Below are 7,114 nucleotides of genomic sequence, written 5' to 3'. Positions count from 1 at the left end.
CATCACATTCACACATGTATGCTGATTTTTCACTTCCTGGACTGCTTTAATCCTCCTGCTACCTCTTTCAGATTAACTTTAACATGCACAATACACACACACACACACACACACACACACACACACACACACACACACACACACACACACACACACACACACACACACACACACACACACACACACACACACACACACACACACACACACACACACACACACACACACACACACACACACACACACACACACAAAGCTGGCAGCATAAGACATCCAGCTTAGCACAGTGCCCAGGCTATCAGGGCAGAAAAGATAAGAGGCTAGAACACACCATAAGAATAGGCCACAGGTGTAAGTCAGTTGCACTGTGCTACATGCTAAAGTTACCTACCGGTTTCCTTTTCAAACCATTTTCCTTATTTTATATGGGATTTGTGCACAATGTTAGTGTTCATCATTTGGGAAATGGCAGAAAACTAATCTTCTTAGCAATGTTCTTTGTCACTGTAATTTGAGATTTGATAAAAGAAAGGTAGGCTTGGTAGACAGAGAGCTACAAAGGTAGATACGTTGATGGGGAACAAAAGCTCGCCGTCTAGACGCTTGTTTTATTCTTGTGTTTTTAGTGTTTGTATTGTGCATACAGTATAATGCTCTTGGGAGAGCTTGACAGGATATCACCAGAGATTGGGAAGCTAAATAAGGAGCAATACTGCCGTGGCCAGGAAATTGGACAATTAGCTGATATTTGTTTGAAAAGAGAAAAGGCAGAGGTAGACACGTCAGCTTGTTTCAGGGAAAGTACAGAAAGAAATTATGTCAGGAATGGGGAGACAAGCACTTCAGTTACATTTCAGTGGGCACAGACAATGGCAGGACATTACTGAAGAAAGGAAGCCATGACTAAACAGAAGGGGAACAGCAGTAGACAACAGAAGTACGTTGCACGTCTGTGTTTGTTATGAGGAATACTTTCCAATTAATTTGTGATAGTATTGTTCTATTTTCAATTAATTTGCTGTAAACTGTGTTGTCTGACTGTTTGTGTGTGTGTGTGTGTGTGTGTGTGTGTGTGTGTGTGTGTGTGTGTGTGTGTGTGTGTGTGTGTGTGTGTGTGTGTGTGTGTGTGTGTGTGTGCTTGCATGCGTGTGCGTGTGTGCGTGCGTGTGCGTGTGCGTGTGTGTGTGTGTGTGTGCATGTGTGTGTACGTGTGCGTGTGTGTGGCCGTATCACGGACCGGGCCAGTAGGGTCGGTGCCCAGGAGCCCAAGGGTCCAGGGGGGCCAAAACACTGCAGATACCAATGCCAATGCCAGTTGCAATGTTAGAGAGCCTCTAATCTCTAGGATCTTTTGACAACTCAGACTGTTAAAGGGCACATGAAAAGAGAACCGAGAGGGTTGTTAGGGTGATATGAATTGGGCTGGGAGGCAGGGACAGCAACCAGAGGGCCCCTGGTTCACGGGGACAGTAATTAGAGAGCCCCTAGGCTATGGGGTACAGCAATCAGTGAGCCCCTAGGCTATAGGGGATGGCAGTCAGAGGGCCCCTGAGCCATGGGGGATGGCAATTGGAGGGCCCCTGGGCTATGGGGGATGGCTATTGGAGGCAGTGTTCACGCTAGAATTCTTACTGGCCGGACAAGTGGCCGGCTGTACTGCAGAATACCGGACATTTGAAATATCTAACGGACCTTTCCACATATAGCCAAACACACACTCCCTAATGGGTCAAAGTGTAGTAAATTGGTCTTTTCTGCCAGCAAAACTTAAATTTCACTAACATTTGGCCAGTTGTCTGGTGTTAATTTAGAGCCCTGCTTGTGCGCACGGGCCGGGGAGTAAACGCGCTTTCTTTCACACACTCGAGAGCTCGAACTGAAAGAGAGAAAAAAAACAGCCAGCCAACGTGCTGTGCGCAGATCCCTAAATTATCAACTCAAACAGTGTGTTTTATCAGCAAACCCGAAGAGCATTTCCCTACTCAAATTGGGTAACGAGGTGATGCCTGTAATAGTAGGCCTACAGTAATGGTATCGACGCTACTGAAATTTGAACTATATTGCGTTGTGTTCCTGCGCTCTCGAAAGTAATGGAATTGACACGTTCTGTACGATGCTCTATGGGCTACACGTTTTGGTCGGTGATGAAAACAGTTATAAAGCCCTGCATGCACTTTCACTGGGACTTCTCGCGAGTCCATCGTTCTCTGGAATGTTTAACTTCACCCTCTGTAGCCTACTTGGAGATCCACCACCATTTTTCAGCAGAGGTAAAAGTGAAAGTGATTCCATGCGGCGATGCTGCGCATGCCATTGAGTCCCCAACCGTTAGGCTTGACTTCGCAACTGGGCATGAAACGGTTTTGCAAATGCAATGCCCTTTGTTCCGTTCACTGATATATTGGTAAAAATAGCCTACAAAAAAACAGAATCGTTCCTCGACAGCACAGCAGCCAGTGTGAGTCAAGGGATTATAAGCATAACGTGATTGGGGACAACGACGGTGGGGACGAGAGCGCAAGCAATATTGCGTGCTGTTTATGACAAGTTCAACTACATAGGCTATTCACAAATATTTTCAGCTTTGTTCAGTTTCATATTAGGCCTACTGGTGTTTTGTAACTTTAAGAAGGCCTATTTAAAATGGGCTAATATTATTTACTGACTAATTGCTGTCATTTTTGTCGGACATTTTGTCCGGGAACATTTTATTTTGCCGGTCATTCATGCATGCAAACGGCCAATGTCCGGCCACAGCCGGCTAACGTGAACCCTGATTGGAGGGCCCCGGGCTATGGGGAATAGCAGTCAGGGGGCTGCTGGGCTATGGGGTACAGCAATCAGTGGGCCCCTGGGGTATAGGGGATGGCAATCAGAGGGCCCCTGGGCCACAGGAGATGGCAGTCGGACGGCCTCTGGGCTATAGGGGACGGCAGTCGGGGAGCCCCTGGTCTATGGGGTGCAGCAATCAGTGGGCCCCTGGGGCATAGGGGATGGCAATCGGTCCTGGCCCTGCTGTAGTGCCTCTCATGAATACTCCTAAGGGAGGCCTAACATTTAGGGGAATGGCAGTCAGGGGGCTCCTGGGCTAAAGGGGGACGGCAGTCAGAGGGCCCCTTGGCCACAGAGGACGACAATCGGAGGGCCCCTGGGCTGGCCCTGCTGTAGTGCCTCTCGTGAATGCTCCTAAGGGAGGCCTAACATTTACCAACTAAGGGATCAAGGAAGTCCGGGGAAGGGGGGGTGCATTCAGAGAGCCCTAAGATTATGAAAGCCCCAGCTAAAGGCCAATTTATACTTATTGGCGCTGACGGTTGCAAAGCCTGTGCAGCCGTCTGTGCGCAACCACGCAACCGTCGTCGCGCGCCTCAAGAAAATCCTGACTACGCGTCAAACGGTTGCGAAGGTCGCAGAGAAAAGGCACTGTGATTGGTCGCCTCGCTACTTCCTTGTTCTCGTGGCGGCAGAGTTCTGCTGTGGTTAGCTAACAGTGGTTAGCAACCAGAATCAACGGGCGCCGTTGCTGAACTATAATCTGCCCTTAAGGGCAGCGATTTCCGCCGATGCAGCCAGCAGCCCTACAGAGAACCATAGAGGAGACCTCCGATTACAAATGTTCATACAAAGAAACCTGTCTCAAGTACCGATAGGAGTAGGGTGGCCATCGGTCCGTTTTTACGACCTGTTTACGACGTTCGTGTGTCCCTCTCTTTGTCTTTCCTCTCCTCCTCGCCTTGTGCTTATGGCCTCGATATACGAGGCAACGTCATTGACACAAACTAGATTGACAGACGGTCGTGTTTCCGATATCTGCGTCCGCCATGTTACTCCAGATTTTACTACAGACCCCGCACAACAAATTAACTGTATTGCTGTACTGGCAACGCATAGTGCAAGCAAGTTTGTCCGCTAAATGCATTTACAACGAGGGCTCTCATAACTTTTCAACCAGGGCAAAGAAAGCGTCTTTGTGCACGGGCGCTCTCTGTATTTTGAGCTCGTGCTGTTGCTATGGTTATCCAAGCGTCTGCAGGAAAAAAAATGCTGACAGAAGCGGCTGCCTCTCGTTTTAAAACACAGCTGATCAACACACTCCTGACATTTACTTTCAGTAAAGTACTTCAAATAAATTGTAGGCTATGCACATCATGCATGCATGAAAAAGATGAAATAAATACAGACTACATCAACGGAGGGATTGTCTATCGTATAGCCTACTCTACTGTCTCTGATACAACGTTAAATTAGTTGTTCTGATGAGTCCTTTATCGGAGTGGGGATGTAGGTGTAATGAAATGCGAAAATCCTTCCCAAAACATCTTGTTTTAGAACTAAAACTGTTTTTGGTAGCCGAGTTAGTCGAGGTAAGATGGCAGCGCAGCTTCCTCATTCCAGCCTGCTGTTTAGAATGACACGAAGTCTGGGAGTGACACGAAGGCGGGGAGTCAGCCAGTTGAAGCCACGGGTACTGCGCAAGGACGCTAGGTTAGATAGTTAAGGGGCGGGGTTGTCCGGCCGAAGTCCGGACAGGTGGTCACCCTAGATAGGAGTGTGGGGGCATCACTAGGACTTTCACAAATTCCTTAGTAAAATTGGCCAGTCTGTGACTAGGCAGTGGCTATTTCTCTCCCTTTCATCTGTTGATATATTTTTATTTTGCCTGCAAACTGTTTTCAAGTAAGCATGATGTGTTCAAGTCTACAGGTTTTCTGATTGGAAACATTTTGGGCGCATCAGTGAGCATGAAAGGAGTGAGGAGCATAGGGCTTGCATGTTAGCATTACACAGTCACCCCAAAACCACAGGAAGAGTTGCTTTTGACGCACACACACACACACGCACGCACGCACGCATACGCACACACACACACACACACACACGCACACGCACCCGCACATGCCTGCAAGCACACATGTACACGCACACAGTCATAGTCATAGACATCGACAATCGCACGCTCCAACGAATGCAGAACCATGCTCACACAGCAGTCATACCACACAAACACTCAAGAAAATATACACACAGAAACACACACACCCACATACATACATACACATACACACACAAACACACACACGCACGCACGCGCGCGCACACACACACACACACACACACACACACACACACACACACACACACACACACACACACACACACACACACACACACACACACACACACACACACACACACACACACACACACACACACACACACACACTGGAAACCACAGGAAGAGTTGCTTTTGACCTTGCCAAACAAATTGATGCAGAGAGGCAATAGAAGAGGGAAGACGCTTTGGAAAGAGTTGTTGCTGTAATTCAGCTTTTGGGGGGAGAGGGGCCTTGCTTTCCACAGAGATGATGAGCGTTTGGGCTCACCTCACCATGGTAATTGCTTGGGTCAGCGGTAAGCAGTTAAGGCGTAGGGCAGTCATGGGTAAGCGGTTAGGGCGTCAGACCTGTAGCCCAAAGGTTGCCGGTTCGACTCCCGACCTGCTAGGTTGGTAGGGGGAGTAATTAACCAGTGCTCTCCCCCCATCCTCCTCCATGACAGAGGTACGTGCAATTTCGTTGTGTGCAGTGTGTATAGTTCACTTGTGTGCTGTGGAGTGCTGTGTCGCAATGACAATGGGAGTTGGAGTTTCCCAATGGGGATTTCACTTCACTTCAATTGTTGGCCAAATTTCACCCTTTTCTACCAGACCATCTCCAAAGGTTTGGAAGCGCTAGTGTTTTGCTGCAATATGGGAGAAGCTGGGCCAGGACTTAGCTAACTGACGAGGCCAGCCTTGTTTGACAATGCAAGTGATATACCAGGGAAGTTCAATGGAGTCCAAACTCATCTGAAACAAATGAACCCATTGATTACTTACACATTCATTGAATTTACGGCAGTCTGTGTCAATGCTGTTGACATTAGCCCAGAAGCTGGCTGTTTCTTTGACTTTCTGTAATCATTGTAGGTTCACTGTATATATTTTGTCCCTCGTCAATACACAGGTGGGAAAAGGTGTTCCTTGATACAGATGTGAAGCTCACACTGAAATCCTTGTCAGGTATTTTCTGGAGTTCAAGAGCTGAATCAACAATCAACAAAGTCTTTTTGGAGGCAAACGCTTGAGAGAGGCATTGAACAATATTTCCAGGGTTAGTCAGAGCATGGGGGGGGGGAGAGACTTTGCCAACTCCTGGGGGACCCACATCCCCATAATCCGGCCGTGTGTGTGTGTGTGTGTGTGTGTGTGTGTGTGTGTGTGTGTGTGTGTGTGTGTGTGTGTGTGTGTGTGTGTGTGTGTGTGTGTGTGTGTGTGTGTGTGTGTGTGATGGAGAGAGAGAGGGGGGGGGGGTGCTGTGATCTGTCTCACTTCTCCATGAAAGAGAGTATCCCTGCTCTGGATTTACTTAACTGAATTGAGGAAAGACAGTGATCCCCCCCCCATCAAATTCACTCTCTATCTGTTTTTGTTTGTGTGTGTATGTGTATGTGAATGTGAATGTGAATGTGAATGTGAATGTGAATGTGTATGTGTATGTGTATGTGTATGTGTATGTGTATGTGTATGTGTATGTGTATGTGAATGTGAATGTGTATGTGTATGTGTGTATGCGTGTGCGTGTGTATGTGTGTGTGGTGTATCCCTTTGCCACAGAGAGCAAAGATGCAAAACCCACAGTGATGATGGATTCTAACCTTGTTTTCTCCTTTTCTCTCTTTCTCCCCCTCCCTCCCTTTCGCTTGCAAGAGCAATCTTTATCTCTCCTCTTTTCATCTCTCTCTCTCTCTCTCTCTCTCTCTCTCTCTCTCTCTCTCTCTCTCTCTCTCTCTCTCTCTCTTTTCCCCGTTCTCCTATTCTGCTGCAGAGGATTTTTACTCTCCCTATATTTGCCCTTTGAAGTTTATGCGTGTCCCAAAGCCACTGATCTACTGAGCTTTCTCACACCACTCGCACACACACACACACACACAAACAACACATGCACACACGCACGCATGCACACACGCACGCGCACAGGCACACATGCACACAAACACGCATACACGCCTGCAAGCACACATGCACACGCACACACACACACACACACACACACACACACACACACACACACAC

Source organism: Engraulis encrasicolus, chromosome 9, assembly GCF_034702125.1.
Source record: "Engraulis encrasicolus isolate BLACKSEA-1 chromosome 9, IST_EnEncr_1.0, whole genome shotgun sequence".
NCBI classification, from domain to species: Eukaryota; Metazoa; Chordata; class Actinopteri; order Clupeiformes; family Engraulidae; genus Engraulis; species Engraulis encrasicolus.
Note: the sequence above shows the minus strand (reverse complement) of the source record.